The 17,239-nt window shown below is 45.5% G+C and overlaps 1 protein-coding gene across 1 annotated transcript in view; it reads right to left on the bottom strand.

Moving 5' to 3' along the window:
• Positions 1-16,887, bottom strand: part of Rcan2 (regulator of calcineurin 2) — a 237,400-nt gene extending 220,513 nt beyond the window's left edge. Inside the window, exon 1 of the mRNA XM_059282022.1 lies at positions 16,777-16,887. The gene's annotated coding sequence lies outside the window, so the exon portion shown is untranslated. The remainder of the gene's footprint in view (positions 1-16,776) is intronic.
• Positions 16,888-17,239: the final 352 nt, after the last annotated feature.

Below are 17,239 nucleotides of genomic sequence, written 5' to 3'. Positions count from 1 at the left end.
AAAGGAAGAAAGAAAACCACACACCAGTTCATGAATGAATGTTTGTTTACCCGCAAGAGGCTCAGTCATGGAAGACGGTAGTGAACCACAAACATGGTGCAAGCTCTCAATGGCTGAACCCTACAGGTGGGGCGTCTGAGTATCGTGGTACAATAAGAAACACACTTCAGTCTCGCTCAACATCTTTGGCTCTCAGGGCCTGAAACTCTTGGGAATTTTTTTTTCTTCTTCAATTTGAATAACAGAAGAATTGGAGTGCCTTTGCTTAAAGACTTGATCTTTCATCCTGGGTTCTTAAACCAGCCTGGGCTGGCCAGGGGGTGAAGGATCTTCTACTATTCACAAGCCTCTCTCAGGTTTTTTGGTAGTATTAATATTGCTAGAAAGTTCCTAATAATCATGGAATGAGAGCTGGTTACCAGGGGAAACAGCCTGTGATGGGGGAGGGGGCATGGATCTTCAGCCCCAGCCGTTAAACTCTAGGGAGGGGAAAGAGGCTGAGGGTCCAACTGATCCTCAATGGCTGATGACATTGTAACTTACATATGAATGATAAATTCTCAGACAGAAAGAGAGAGAAACAGAGAGAGACACAGAGAGAGGAGGGAGGGGGAGGAGCATTTGGAGTCCCACCATGTTGCTGAACACGTCCATGAGCCAAAAGGAGTCATACCCCATATCTACGAGGACAGAAACTCCCACTCAGAGTCACTCTGTGTACCTCTTCACCTGGCTCTGCTTCTGTATCCTTCCTTTGTAATTAAATGATAATATTAGGCAAACTACTTCCCTATGTTCCATGAACTCCACTAACAAATCATCAAACCCAAGGAAGGGACCAGGGGAGCCCCATTTGACAGCTTGTTTTATGTCCCTGTCAAGGGAGAGGCAGTCTTGGGAGGCTGAGACTGGTGGAACCTCCTGTTAATGCCATGTTGACAGTGACAGAGCACTGTGTCAGATTGTGAAACACATGGCTGGTGTTGAGTTGGTTGGTGTACGAAACAAAACTCACACATCTGTTGATAAAGTGTCCTGTACTGTGTTGAGTGTGATAGAGCACATGCCCCACCCCCTGCCCACTGTGCTCGGTACTTCTTGCTGACTAAGGGTCTTTACAGACCTATGTGTTACTGGAGGCGGGACATCATCACACAGAACTTGGCTACATCAGTGTGCTCTGAAACACCTCTGGATTCCTCCTTTTCTTCTCTAGCTCAGGTCCTTAAGGGTATAAGGGTTCTGTTGGGTGCTACTAACAATGAAAAGTAAAAATCAGAAAACCAGGAACCGAAGTGTGAGTTGGCCCCCTTTGCAGAACATTCTTGACTTCTTTAAGGCTTTATTTATAATTTATAAATTCCCACCTGTAACATTTTTCTGCAACATTCTTTAAAAACAGCATCAGATGATGTTAAAAGTCATGGATTCCAGCTGTACTGCTTATCTATTAGTTGAGGGGCCCTGAGGACATTAGTTAATGCCTTTGTGCCTCAGTTTCTCCATCCGTCAGATATGGAGGAGATGCAATGTTGGGTACGGGATATCAAGTGTCAAGGGATTTGAATCACACCTTACACACATGTGAGCCAGATAAATACTATTATTAACACAGATGACACCTGCTGAACAGATATCAGTAATTAAAGGGCTTATGACTGGAGCTTGTTGGCTGCCAGCCTAGCTTCTGCATCATTGAAAGACTACATCTCGAGGAAATAGGGTAGAAAGTGCTAGAATGGGACAATTAATGACCTGCTTTGACCTCCATAAGTGTGCAAAGGTTTGCATAGCCACACACATGTGCTCACACACCACATCTATATACAAGCACACATACATACATACACGCATACATAAACATACACATAAAGAGACTTTTTCTGCATATAACTCACTATTTTCCTCTTATTCATATTTCAATGAAGTTTCCTTATTTTAATAAAATCTGTAGAGTAGGGTTTTTTCTTTTCTTTTCTTTTTTTTGGGGGGAAAGGGTTTTGGAGACAGGGTTTTTCTCTGTAGTTCTGGCTGTCCTGGAACTTGCTCTATTGACCAGGCTGACCTTGAACTCACAGAGATCCACCTGCCTCTGCCTCCTGACTGCTTGAATTATTGATTTTAATTATGTGTGTGTGTATGTATATACCATGTGGGTGCAGTGCCTTTGGAGGTCAGAAGAGGGCGTTGGATCCCCTGGAGCTGGAGTTATAGGCAATTGTGAGCCCTGTGGTGTGGATACTGGGTGCTGGACTTGGGTTCTCTGTAAGAGCAGCATGTGCTCTTAGATGCTGAGCCATCTTTCCAGCCCCTTTCTTGTTCATTTTTAAATCTAGAGCTAGCTTTTGGCAAGAGCTATGGGAATGCTCACTTTTGTCCTCTCTAATGATAGAGGTATTCAGCAGCTCCACAGCACACCCTGAGAAAGCCTGACGCACAAGCTTATCAGATGTTCTCATATGCTCATGTCAGCCTTTTCACAGCGGGATCTGATCACTTTTGTCTCTAAGGCTATTTTATGTATGACCCTCTTCAAGGGCACTTCTCTTTCTAAGGATGGCAAGATGGATGAGTCCTTCTTTTAGTCAGGTGGTCACCAGGCCAAGTGTAGAAAAGATAGCTGTCCAATGGGACTTGGTAACCTTCCCCCGTGGTTACACTTTGGACTTAGTAACCTTCCCCCGTGGTTACACACTTCTGAGTGTACCCCCACAACACTGTGTCACCCCTGCACAACACTGAGATTACTCACGCATGCATAGCCATGCCCGCTTTATATCCAAGTGCTCTACTGATCTACACTCAGGCCCTCATGCTTGGACAGCAAGAGCTTTCAGTCCTGGAGGCATTCTCCAGGTCCCTGGGCATGGATTGTAACCCATCTTCTGCTTGCCAGCTCTCCACAGCTCTTGCACATGACTCCTGTGCCATGCCCAAGTACTTTAAAATTAGCTTCCCATCTCCTTCACTCACTCACTCACTGTCTTCAGCTCAGAGTCACCAGGACTAAGACCCACGTGACACCAGAGAACAGAAAAGAGACTGCAAGATATCACCTCCTTCCTGCTCTCTCCACGGAAGAGCAGCTAGCCTTCCCTTGCGCAGAAGAGTCACTAATGACGTCATCGGGCCCGACTCTGAGACCTTCACAATCAGAAGTCTTTTAAATTCCAACACAGCCATTAATTTTCCCTTCATTGGGGGGGGGCACTTCCTAGCCCACACTCACAGGTTGTTACAGCACTAGTGAGAAAATGATTCTATGCCATGGGTAGCACACGTGTGCCTGAGTTATCAGATCACGATAATGAGGGGATAAAGAGTCTAATGATTGTTCTCAACCTATGGGTCGAGACACACCTTTGGGACTCAAATGACCTTTCATAGGAGTTGCATATCAGATATTTACATTACGATTCATAAGAGGAGCAAAATTACTGTTATGAAGTAGCAATGAAAATATTTTATGTTGGGGGTCACCACCACATGAGGAGCTGTATTAAAGGGCCGCAGCACTGGGAAGGTTGAGAACCACTGGTCTAAAGGCCCTGAGGGACTGAGCCAGTGAGAGGTGCATTAGAGAACTGTCGAAATGAGGATCCTACACGAGGTTAGACCTTAAGCTTCCCTCGGAATATTTATAGATGGAAAGGAGACATCAATGCCTTATCCTTCTAGAAAGGCTTGAGGCAGGTGGGCCAGAACCTGGCGGGTGGGGAGTATTTTGTTTCCTCTGAGTGGATTGCAGTAGGTAGTGCATGTGGAGTAATTTATAGTGCTAGAATTTGAAAATTTAACATATTATTTTTTAGGAAAAGTAGGCGCTGCTTCTACTTCCAATTTTACTCAAGTGTTTTTTTTTAATTACAGTAATATTTAAATATGTTCAGACATAAAACCAAGGTCCTATAATTTATCTGAAGTCACCAACTCCTACTAAAATGCTTTAACCGAATGCAGGTGGTATCATGAAAACAACTCCGTTCAAATCCCCGACAGGGATTTGATACTCGGATGGTTAATGACATGTCGCTGTCACTTTCCATCCTCACTCTGCCTTGGATACGGGAAAGCACAACATGGGGAGAAGGGGTCCCAGGAATGGAGGATGCTCCTCTCCTCCCAAGCATCTCTCTGTGCAAACTCACACCTCTCCTGTAACAGTGTACCATGCACTCACATGGCCTTTTAATTAGTAAGACTAGTTTTTATTCCTGCCAGTCCACAACTGCTAACATAGCAATGGCATCAATATAATTACTTTTAAAGATCAAACATCCAAACCATGTGACTGTATTATTTCCTGTAGGGGGGATATTTAAATGATCCAAAGTGTGCTGGTCCTGTTTCACACTCCTAAAATAACACGCTACAGCATTGAGAGTGATGGTAGAGAAGTCTCACCCCACTCCTCCATGAATAACTGCAGAGCCCAACAGACCATGAGACAAAGACACCACTGGTGAGTTCTGGGTTCTCCTCCTGAAAAACCAAACCAAGCTCTTCAGTCTCCCTGAAGTTCAGTGTCCTCATCTAAACGATCTCAGACCAGGAGCAGAAAGTATGTCCTGCAGTCCTGTGTGCAAGACACATGGGAAGACCTGAGCCCAGGGCCTGGCGCTCAGTGCCCATAACACACACAAATACACAGACAATTTTTCCTTTTCAATTGCTTTTTGTCCAAATTCCAGCAAACAGAACAGGTTTCACCATGCCTGCCAGAGCAGGAGCCTTTCAAACCATTTGAATTTGAGACATGAGGAGGCCTTGGTCCATCTGCCTTGAAATTCTGACAGTGCTATCAGTCACACTTGGGGTTTGGATTTGCCCATCAGTGAGGTACAGGGTACATTCTAGAAAGAACCGGCTTATTGACAAAAACAAAAACACAGCAAAAATAGACAAACCTGTGTTGTTTTTAAATTGTGTGTGTGTGTGTGTGTGTGTGTGTGTGTGTGTGTGTGTGTGTGTGTGTGTTCTGGTGCCCTCAGAATACACTGGAGCCAGAGTTACAGGCAGTTATGAGCCACCCTATGTGGGTTCTGGGAACCAAACTCTGCTAGAACAGCGAGTGATCTTAACTGCCACTCCATCTTCTAGGCCTCAACTTATTTTTATACTGAACAATTATGTGCAGGGAACAAAGGCTTTAAAGACATCTGAAGGTGTTGACAGCCCCAGCACTACGCTTCTGAATTATTTAAAGTGGATATAATGGATAGTCAGTTCATTTTCCCATTAACCCAGGAGAACCCTGCAGAAGCAAGCTCTCCTGGCAGGTGCTGCAGCTGTCACAAGGATGAATGAGCAGGTACTTGCTTCAGCTTTAGGAACTTAATGTCCAGGGGTCTGTACAGGCAAATGCAGAGGAAGCTGGGGGGCAGGGGAGTGGAAATCTCCTGAACTCTAATTTCACTGTGGACAGTGATTCAGTCCTATTGGTTTTCATATCTCAGTTACTAAAACAATACTTGGGACCCAGTAGGAATAAACAAATTAATATACATGTGAATAGATCAGGTATACATGTAATAGAGCATGTATCCACCATAAGTACAGGTTCAGTGGACAGTGATGGATCCTTTGAGGATTCAAGGATTGAGGAAATCTAGAAGAGATGTAATTGATAGAAGAACACCATTCTCAGGAATAAGGATGGGAGACTGTCTAGTAGACATCTTCCACAGTCACAATGTGCTCAGAATGGTTCTCATTAGTAAAATGATCCTATTCTGACCATCATTAAGTCTAGCACTTCCATAACATCCCATATTGACACACTGACACATGCAACCGCTTCTTAGTTTGTTATTTATTACAAGGACTTTTGATTTACTTATAAACAGTGTGGTGGTTTGTTATTTGTTACAATAGGAAGTTGAAGAAATAATATCTGGTCTCTCGCAGCTGTGCCTCTATGGTTTCTATTGGCCTCCTGGGGTTCTCTAATAAGTAGCCATAAAAGTCAATTTGCAATTAGGGAAAGGAATGTACATATTTGGCAGCATTTACCTTGCTGTGATTGACAAAAGGCATGACTGACAGGAACCTTATGATGTAGGAAGAATAACTTCATGACAGTATTTGCATATTATGCTTAAAAATATTACCAGTGTGAGCATGAGGGGGAAAAATAAGTGGCTTCCTGGATTGTGCAAGGCCCTGGGTTCCACCCCAGCGCTGATCAAAGCTGCACACAAATAGGAAAAAAAGTTGGAGACAGCCCAGCTGGGAAAGTGCTCACCAGGCAAGCGTGAGGACCTGCCTGCATTCAGAAAGCCTCAGCATCCACAGGAAAGCCAGGCAGGATGGGGAGTCTTGGCACCTCAGCTGCGAAGTGGAAAGAGGAGGTCCCTGAGCTTGCTGGCTGGCCAGTCTAGCAGCGTCGCTGAGCTCTGGTTCAGTGAGAGAATGTTTCAAAAAACAAGATGGAGAGCAACTCACCTTATGGGTTGTGTTCCCCAAAATAACCTCTGTCTTACACACACACACTGCATGCGCACACATGCGCGTACACACACATACACATACACGAAATGTAATTGTATAGGTACTTTGGGAAATTCTAAAGGAACTGTGTAGCTAGAGTTTTCCTGCCTGGCCCACAGTCAGGACAAATCTCTCACCTGCCAGTCCCACAGCCACTCAGACCTGACCAAGTAAACACAGAGACTTATATTGCTTACAAACTGTATGGCCGTGGCAGGCTTCTTGCTAACTGTTCTTACAGCTTAAATTAATCCATTTCTATTAATCTATACCTTGCCACATGGCTCGTGGCTTACCGGCATCTTCACATGCTGTTTGTCATCATGGCGGCTGGCAGTGTCTCTCTGACTCAGCCTTCTACTTCCCAGCTTTATTCTCCTCCTTGTCCCGCCTATACTTCCTGCCTAGCCAATGGCCAATCAGTGTTTTATTTATTGACCAATCAGCAACACATTTGCCATACAGAACATCCCACAGCAGAATTGACCTGATTTTTTTAAAGGAACAATAAAATTAAAAAAAAAAAAAATATATATATATATATATATATATATATATATATATAAAACTTAATACCTCAAAGATGACCTCTTATCAAATAGATAATAAACTCAGACTCAGACTCAATAGGCCCCAAATAACCGTTAAACTCCCTTATTATTTGGGGAAAGGGAAAGAAACATTCTTTTAGCTTTCAAACATTACAGTTCCTGGAGAATATGTGAGAAGAAAGAGGAAGGAGTAAAGTCATTGAACAAAGACAGAATGAGGACTTGCCCAGGATGGCTTCCAGATGTAGAATAATCCAAAAGGAGCTCACAGTCAGTGGGGGATGGAGTGAGCAAACAGGTGCCCATGTGACCAGCTCAGAAATGCATTGTAGGTCTCCAGATATGTGGAGTTTCTGTTAAGTAAAGGTCTCTAAACTGTATTTATTCTTTAGATTTTCCTTCCTTTAAGATGTACCCTTGAAAATTATACTGTCATTAAAAAGTACTCAATGTTTTTTCATGAAAACATATTAATTATCTCTAATTTTGTTTATATAGTATAGCCTCATAGCCTCATACTTTATCTTGAGTTGTAAGACAATGCCAAGGGTTGTTGTTGAAACATTGAAATGGTCAAGCTAAAATAAGGGGCTCAGTGAAGGGTAGTAAGAATTTGGTAAGCATGGGGTGAGTTTGGTCTTTATCACTGAAGGTAATATTACCCCAAATCTTCGGAATAAATAAAGTCATTCTTATGAGTGTGAGATTTGAAACAACATTTTAAAGAATAAAACCAGGAGTGCCATGAGGAGCCAACTCAGTGGGAAAGTTCCAAGTTCAAAGCTCCTGAAGGTCATTCCGTCAGTCATACACATTCATCCTGCTCTTACCACTGAGTTTCCTTGGGGCTGGCTATGTTAATCAACAGAAGCAGGAAGGAAGAGAAACTCACAGGCAAAAGCACATGCCTGGGCTTCCTCCAGGACCACTGTAGACTGACCCATGTCCCATGGAAGTTATTAATTCACTAGTACACGATGGAGCCTTATCCAAAGCCATCCTAAATTTAATGTCACAAATTTGCATGTCAATCATCCAAGCAGTTTTTTACAAAACAAGAGATACTTGGGTACCGCCTGGAGTCAAGGTCATATGGACCTAACAGAACCGTGATTGCTGATCAGGTTACCAGTCCATCTCACTTCCTCCTGCGGCTGATCTTCCCAAGCCTGTCTGTGTGCACAGGGGCTCCGAGAACACCTTGTTAACCTTCCAGAACAAAGCCATTGGGTCTCCCAGGGTTGCTGGAAACAGAATTGAGAAAGAAATTGCCCCTTCTCACCCATGACAATCTCACAATGCTACAAGGACACCAACATCCAAGTGCCAGCTAAGAATTCCCACAGCCTCTTGCTGTGCTGGGGCCCTGAGAGATCAGGGGGAACGTCTTGGAGGTCTCTGACCGAGCAAGCATTTCACTCAATGCTCCCCCTGAATGTCACCATGTCAAATGTTGAAGTTTACTGTGAAACAACAGCTGTGTAGAGCAGAAATCACCAAGAGATAAATAAAACAGTAGAGAAAGGGCCTCATAAACACACCTGCAGCTTCCCTGACCACAGTTGGATCCTGTGTTTTTACAGACATTGTTTGTACATCATACAAGATGACCTGAGCATCACCGACATCCACAGGAGGAACAACTTAGCATATTGACACAATACTGCTTTGGTCTCACTGCTCAGGACTAAGAGATTTTGCTCTGGGGCAAATAAGCCTTGGTTTCAGCTGCCCACTAGTTGATCTGAATTTATTACATCACATGTGTCAAGGCGTCCACATGAGAAGCTGTTAATAACAGCCACCAGACTACACTGGACTTAATTATAAGCCCTCAAGCATGTGGACTATCAGGCCCCTGTCCGACATCCTGATGTACCCCAGAGAAAGTCTAAAATTCCAGCGCTAACTGTCAAGCTCAAATATTCCCAGAGTGGGGCTGACTCTGCAAAGCATTGGTGCCAACTCTTACCTTCACATGAAGAGAGCCTACAAACTGGGCAGAGGTGAGAGCCGCATTCTCTTGCACTACTTTGCAAAGTTGTTTGTTACTTCACACTCCTTAAAAAGCAACAGGTGTCTGCCAGGCAAGCGTAAGGCCTTGAGTTTGAATCTCTAGCACTCACAAAGCATGGTGGCTTGCACAGGTCATCTCAATGGTGCTGGGCAGAAGACACAGGCAGAGCCCTGGAGCTTGCTGTCTGGCCAGTCTAGTAAAATTGGTGAGCTCCGGGTTCATTGAGAGGCCCTGTCTCAAAAATTAAGGTGTATAGAAACTGATGGAGGCATTTGATATTGGCTTCCATGCAGACATGCACCCAAGTATGTGTCTGTACCTGCACATGCATATGCACATTATCAGACATGTACACACATCTACACACAAATAAAGTGAAAGTAGTATCAATTATTTAGGGGGAACTTTAGAATTGGGCCTAGAAAAATAATCCAAAGTTTGTGCGCGCACACACACGTGCTCAAAGATGTTCCTAAGAGAGGCTAGTGAGATGATGGCTCCCTGGTTAAGAATGCCTGCTGCTCTTGCAGAGGACTGGAGTTTGGTTATGTACAAGACAACCAGCATCCACCTTGGCTTGCTTACAGTAGCCTGTAACACCAGCTCCCAGGCATCTGACGCCCTCTTCTGGCCTTCACAGGCACCTTCACTCATGGACACAGACACATACTTACACAATATTAAAAATAAATTTATCTCAGTCTAGTTTATGACTTTTTGGATATTTAGAAATAAGTTGAACGTCCACTCAAAGGCAGAAGAGTAAATGCATTATAGCATTTATTCTTGAAAAGATTACACACCTACCAAAACTAGTTTGGGGGAGGGCTAGGGAGGTGACTGCATGGGCTAACATGCTTACTACACAGCCATGAGGACCTGAGTTTGGATCTCCAGCTCCCAAGTGAAATCCAGACACGATAGTGCATGTCTGTCACTCCAGGTCTTGGGGAAATGGGTAGAGATAGAAGGACCTCCAGGATAGTCAAGTTGAAATGGTTAGCTCTTGGTTTTAGTGGGAGAATAAGAAAATAAGCTCGAGAGCAATTAAAGAAGATGCTCAACATTGATTGACTTTTGACTTCTAAAGTGTATGCATGGGTTTATGCACCCACACTCTCACACATACAAATGTGCACATGCACCCACGAGTGTTCACAAAGATCACTGACTTGCCCCTGGTAACTTATCTAAAATGTTTGGTGAAATACACAGGAGGCAAAGTTCTCTGCACATTATGACCCTAATTATATTTATATATATATATATATATATATATATATATATATATATATATATATATATATATATACAAACAGAAAAGGCTGGATGGAAAAAATAAAAAATGCTCATAGTAATGTGCAATTTTAATTTTTCTATAATTTTCTCATATTTTCTAAAAATTTATAGGATGCATATATGTCAAAGAAAAATAAATACATAAGAAAAAATCCCTGGGTAGAATGTCTTTTCTGCTGAGTAGACAGATTTCAGCAGACAATGGGAGATATTTCCAGCCTCCCGCCTGTCACTCAAACCTGATGTGAACCCTGGTGATGACTTTCTCTTCTTGCTCTGTGCCTATCCCATCCTTGACCTTGACTTTGACTTCCAGCATCTGTTTATAGTGAAACACCCTTTGCCAGTCACCTCTTCCGTACATACCACATTCTCCTGCCCCTCCACCAGCCAGGCCTGATTCCATGATTGACCAGCCTTGACCTTGGTTGGCTAGCCTGTATTATCAACAACACATAAGTTAATCTTGAAGGAAACAAGTTTTTTTGTACCAAAGAACAGAGCAAGTAGATCTAGTTTCCTTAATGCATGACATAATTGGGTTATTTTTAAATTTTTAAATTCTATTTTATGCATAAGTATGGGTGTTTTGCTTGCATGTACACCTGTGTACTGTAAGCATGCAGTGCCTGTGGAGGCCAGAAGAGGGTGTTGGATCCCTTAGAACTGGAGTTACAGATGGTTTGAGCTGCCAAGTTGGTCCTGGGAATTGAACCAGGTCCATTGTCCTCTGAAAGAGCAGTCAATGTTCTTAACTGCTGAGCCATCTCTCCAGTCTGGACATATATGTTTTTAGACACAGAGTACCTCTCTCACCTCACAGACATAGTACTCTACCAGACCCCACTCTTAGAGTTCTTTACTGTGACAGTTATCCTTAAGATCTGTACAGAGTTTTCTATTCTTCAGTGCACAGAGTGGGTGGAGCCCAGCCACCCTCACCTCTCTATAAGGTAGGGAGATTGTTTTCCTAATTTGCAGCTCAGAGACCTGGCACTAGGTAGTTTATCCCCCTGAACTCCCCGAGTGTGCTTATCTGTAGATAGTAATACTCGTGCCCATTCCCCAAGTTTTGTAAGGTCTGAAGAAGACGATGCGCACAGCCTGCTGAACCAAGTGTTGAAACTGGAGCAGCAACACACAAATGCCAGTTCCAACAACTGCTAGGTCAGTGGCAAGTTCAAGGTCACGTAGATTTTTAGACCCCATTCTCAACGCTGTAAGAGAGGTATTACTGTGTGGCCCATGCCCTCGGCACATTCACAATACGGCAGAATAAATCCATCAGAACAAAGTAGTTATTCCCTCAAAGAACTCAGGCAATAGTTTTAAAAAGCTAGGGTCTCATTCACAGCGCATGTATTTTATTCTTTAGTCCAACAATGAGCATTCAAATGTCTTTTAGTGCATGCGCTGTACAATATAGAAACTCCACATTTTAGTCATTGTTTCACAGTGAGTTGAGCACAGAGAGCTCAGACATGAAATTACAGTCCTCTCCTTCCCTGTGACAGAAGACATTTCTATGAACATTGTGGACTGTGGGAAATGTGAACTCTTTCTGGAAGCACGTCTTTAACATCTAGAAAGTACCAGAATTCCTTATCATTTTCACAATGTCTTCGGCTAAGTTCAAAGGGCTTTTTGACTCATAAACTAGGTGAATTAAGTTAACCTGTGAAACACAACACCTAGAAATCCATAGCACAAGGGGAAAAACAAGGACAAGAAGCATTTTAGAAGGTGAGGCAGGATGAGTTAGGGAAAACAAAAGGCAGGCACAGGCTCCACAGAAAAGGGAGTCATTCTGCATCTTCTCAGAGTCATGTGTTGGAAGGCATTTGTGTGTGTGTGTGTGTGTGTGTGTGTGTGTGTGTGTGTGTGTGTGCGCGCGTGCATGCGCACCTCATCTCAGCAATCTCCCTATGATAGATGCTACTCAAAGCAGGAGTAGATCTTAACTTCATAGTCGGGGAGCTAGGGAAATGCATTAGCTGCTAAAGTGAGTAAATGCCAGTGTGGCAGCATGCACTTGTAAGCCCAGGAGTAGGAGGCAGAGACAGGAGGATCACTGTGACTCATTGGCTCATGAGTCTAGCCTAACTGGTGAGCTCCAGGCTGATGAGAGGCCTTGTCTCAAAGGAGGTGGTTGGCATTCCTGAGGATTCCACCTGAAGTTGTCCTCCTGCCTCCACATCATGCACACATGAGCACATGCTTCTGCACACACATGGACATGCATACACAAATATACACATAACTTTAAGCAAAGGATGACAGGATAGTAAAGCATCTTCAGAGACACTTTGCTTTTCCTTTCTATGTATCTGTTGTCCTGGGGATGAAGGGTGTGGCCCAATTTCTAGAGTATTTTCAATGAGGCCAACGTTTTTTGTTTTTTTGTTTTTGTTTTTTTTTTTGAGACAGGGTTTCTCTGGGTAGTTTTGGTGCCTGTCCTGGATCTCACTCTGTAGACCAGGCTGGCCTCAAACTCACAGAGATCTGCCTGGCTCTGCCTCCCCAGCACTGGGATTAAAGGTGTGGACCACCTCCGCTCCGCAATGAGGCCAACTTTTATTTAGCACCTGGTTCCTGTTACGTTTCAATTCCCATAGCTACCTTACTAGACACTTACTAATTTCCTTAGGTTTTTTTTTTTTTCCATGATGAGGAAACGTTCAGAATCTAAGTAACATGTCTGAAGTAAAGAACGGGATCACTGGCTATGGGAAAGTCCTCTAATTTGGTACCCTTTAGCTGAGCTCTCTCAACATTAGACACTCTCATTATCTCTGTACTTCTAGTTATGCCATATCAAGTGATTAAGAACAAGGTACCCATGCAGGCATGAATGGAACACAGATCTGCAGCGCTAGAAGACAAACCTGGAACAGGATGGCAGGACTTTGGAACACAGAGCTTGCTTACAGAGTACCGAGCCAATTTCTTCTGCCATTACATTCAAAATAACGCAGCCTGAAGAGAGAACTCAGCAGGTAAGAGTGCTTGCTGCTTCCAGAGGACCCATGTTCAGTTCCCAGCACCCACATTAGGCAGCTCACAACTGCCTGTAACTCTAGCTCCAATGGATCTCTACCCCTCTTTTGACCTCTGCAGCCACCCCCAGACATGTACACACACACACACACACACACACACTAAAAGCAATAAGTTTTAGGCCGGGCGGTGGTGGCGCACACCTTTAATCCTAGCACTTGGGAGGCAGAGCCAGGCGGATCTCTGTGAGTTCGAGGCCAGCTTGGGCTACCAAGTGAGTTCCAGGAAAGGTGCAAAGCTACACAGAGAAACCCTGTCTCGAAAAACCAGATAGATAGATAGATAGATAGATAGATAGATAGATAGATAGATAAAAACAATGAGTTTTAAAATGAAATAGCCCAAGCCAGAGAGGAGATGTAAGATTGCAAACGTTTCACTGCATATGCGTATCAAGCACAGAGTCCAGGGAAAAGCCGAGACTCCTGACCAGCTCGGTTCTCTTCTGCAGCATTGGCCACAAGCATCCAAACATAGGGAAGGGATTATTCCAATGCTATCAATTCACGCTGATGATTGGCGACGCTGCTCGGAACCTGGGCTCCAACACCAGGTGCACCTCTTACCAATTGTGTGCTCTAGACAACCTATTATTTCTTAGCCTTGCTTTTCTTATCAATTCCTTGAAACTAACCACAGGGCCACCTAAGGTTAGCTGCAGGTTATCCAGTGATGACGGCCAGTGCAGAATAAATGCCACACATTCTAATTATTACCATTAGCAGTGTTCACACAACAGAGTTAAGATGTTCACTGGGGCATGGGGGGGGGGGTGTTAAAGGCAGAGACGATATCCTACCGCGGAGAGAGTTCACCTCCCTCATCCCCAGAGGCAACACTTGATAGCCTCGGGAAGGAAGGAAAAAGCTAGAGTAGTAGACAGTTCCAGAATGAAGAAGCCACCTTTGTAAACAAAAGTGCCTTGTTTGGATATTCAAAGGAAAATCCCACAGTCCTTCTCAAATCTGCCCATCTTCATGAGCGCCTTACCTCACTCAAAGCTTGACCACGCCTCCACACGCCGAAGCCCCTCCTTCGTCACCAGTCCTCACCTGGTGACAAAGTGCCACTGATTTGCCCTGAGAAGGTTCCCTGTAGATTTTGCTTCCCTTGCCCCTGGCACCTGCTTCACGCACACCTCATGATTTGGGGAGCATGTGGAGGGGCCGGAACCATACCAGTTGCCTAACACCTGAGTTCCCACTCTGTCGCCCTACTTCCCTCGTCCCCCAAAGCCACATTTGCGAAATACAAATGAGATCAGATCATGTCTCCTCTGGGAGGCTGCATGATGCCTCCTCTTCAGTAGAATCTGTTCAGAACCCCCAGCTCACCATAGCCTCCTCGGCTGTGATACCCTGTCACCTCATAATGAGGTGCTCTTGAACATAACCTTTCTTTCTACACAAGATGCCTAGTGCCTGCTCCAGAGAATGCCAACCACCCACTGGGAGCCGGTCCAAATGTGTACTCTCTGGCAGACTCCTCTAGATTCCTTCCACTCTCCCATCTCTTGGCTCCCACTGACCTCGCTCCTCTCTACATTAAATGCTCACTATGCTGAATCACTATCATTTATTTTCTGCTGGATTCTTTTCTGGGAAGTCTAGGGCCTCGTTTCTGTTCGCCCCTAGCACAGAGCCTGCACAGACACAGTAGGTGCTCACCGAATGGCAGGTCAATAAAACGGTGCAGAGAATTAAAGAAGTGGGTAAACGCAACCTCCGCGGTCCCCGTCCAAGTCGGACTCGATAAAAAGAACGCCCGTCCCCGCCACACACCTGACAATCTGCAAACAGTTATGCAAGTGTGATGAGTGCTTGCAAATGAGAAAGCTCTCTCTCGAGTTCCCACTTGTGTTAAATGTCCCTCACTGGGGAAAGCTGCATCCTCCCGCATTTAGATGGCTTGTGAAGGACCTGCACACACTAAGCATTTTCTAAGATCTTACAATCTGGTCACTTCAGTTGAGGACACTTGTCCCTCCCCAAATCATCTTACCAGATTCAGGTAATAGGTGCTCAGTAAATACTGATTTGATTTGCAGTGGATTGGAAAGCCAAGCCCAACTCCCATTTCAGGCTAATTGAGCTCAATGACCGGTCATATGTGGTATAATAGCTCCATAAGGCTAAAAGGAAAAGCAATGTGGCTCCTGAAAAGCTGCCCAGGGTTCAGTCCTGCAACCCACAGCCCACGCTGGCCTGCTTCTTGACTCATCCTACCTACTGTCCATATCCATCTTCATGATCTCCTGGAACCCAGATCCTGGTCAGCAAGATCTACCCCATGGCCACAACTCCCTTGTTACGTATTTTGAACTTACTGTAATTAAGAACAATGGATGGAAGTTAAGTTATACTGCAAAAATGCATCTTTTTCCCTAAAAGTCTTGCTATACATGAATTCTGGCTAAAGAATGCTTTCGCATCCTTTCATCTCCGTCTGTGAAAAATGCTAGGACTGCATAATTAAAGAGAAACAAGAAACATTTTTTGTTGTTGTTTTTGCTAAAGCAAGATTTTTAAAACATCACTTTGGCAGTGGGTGTAATAGTCCTCCGCTGACCACTTCGACCCCAGCGTAAGAAAAAGGAGACTGTCGAAGCATGCAATCTGCTCAAATCCATCTCGGATAAGAGGGGAAAAAAAAAAAAAAAAGACAGCAAGGCCTTGGGGGAATAAATCATTAACCAAAAGTCAAACCGAGGCACCCTGGAAACCAACGAGATCCAGAGGGAGCCGAGAGGGATCAGGTGGCTGAGACTGTCTGCCCTGTCCCCTCCGATGACTTCTGAAGAGAAAAACCTGACAGGCACGACGAACCCGGCACACCGCGCTCCTGTCCATGTCACTTTTCAAACTTGAAGTTATTTTTAGATGACCCAAGCCGGCTAAGCCCAGGCAGGACAATTCTCAGCCCGCTGTGTCCAAAAGCCCCTTTCCCCCTCCCTAACAAATTTGGCAAAGCTTGGTTAGACAGGGGTCTCCTCATTTTCTCCCTTTCTCTCTGTGTTGTTCCTCTCCCCCAACTCCCTCTCTAAGCCCAAAGCCCAGGGCAACCGAGTTATTCTGAACCCTCAAGTCCGTATGCACCTGCTGCTGCACCTGAGAAGGTGGACCCTTGACCAGTAGGAGTGGGGAGGGGGCTCTTGGAGATGAGCGCCTCCTAGAGGGGGTCATGGGAGAACTGTCCCCGGGGATGCTTTGGGGACTGGCCACTAGATCTCTCCAGCTGCTCCAGCCTTGCCCTTAAATGCCGCGGTCCTTGATTCCCACTGCCCAGGTCCCCTGGCACCCAGCCGTTCAGCCCTGGTGGGACAGGGGACAGGGGCGATAGGGCCTGCGCCGTTACGTAACCGACCTGCAGGGCGTCTTCGATGCGCCGCGGAGGCGGCGGCGACAGTGGCGGCGGCTCGGGGGTCCTCGGGGCGGAAGGCTGCGGGCGCCGCTCTGCCTGCTCACCTGACGGCGGGCCGAGCGCGGTGCCCGCGGACCTGGGCGTGGGGCGGTGCGCACTGCGCGCCGCCTCCCGCTCTCCGGGTCGCGGGGTCACCCGAGCTGTGCCTCCTGCCGGTGCTCCCGCAACCACCGCCGCCGTCACCCGGGACAAAGCGGCTCCGGGGAGGGGCCGAGCCGGCGGCTCTCGCCCTAGCCAGTGGAGATGGGCGCGCCCCCAGCTCCGACTCATCGGGCCAACCTCCAATCAGACCCCAGGGAAGCCAAAGCCCCTGCCTGGCCTCCTCTGCTCGCCTCCCTCCTGACCAGGCGCCCTTCTGGGTCCCCCACCCACCTCCACCTCCTGGGCTCCCACCCTGAGCTCAGCT

Source organism: Peromyscus eremicus, chromosome 16_21, assembly GCF_949786415.1.
Source record: "Peromyscus eremicus chromosome 16_21, PerEre_H2_v1, whole genome shotgun sequence".
NCBI classification, from domain to species: Eukaryota; Metazoa; Chordata; class Mammalia; order Rodentia; family Cricetidae; genus Peromyscus; species Peromyscus eremicus.
This window is presented reverse-complemented; position numbering and strand designations above follow the sequence as displayed.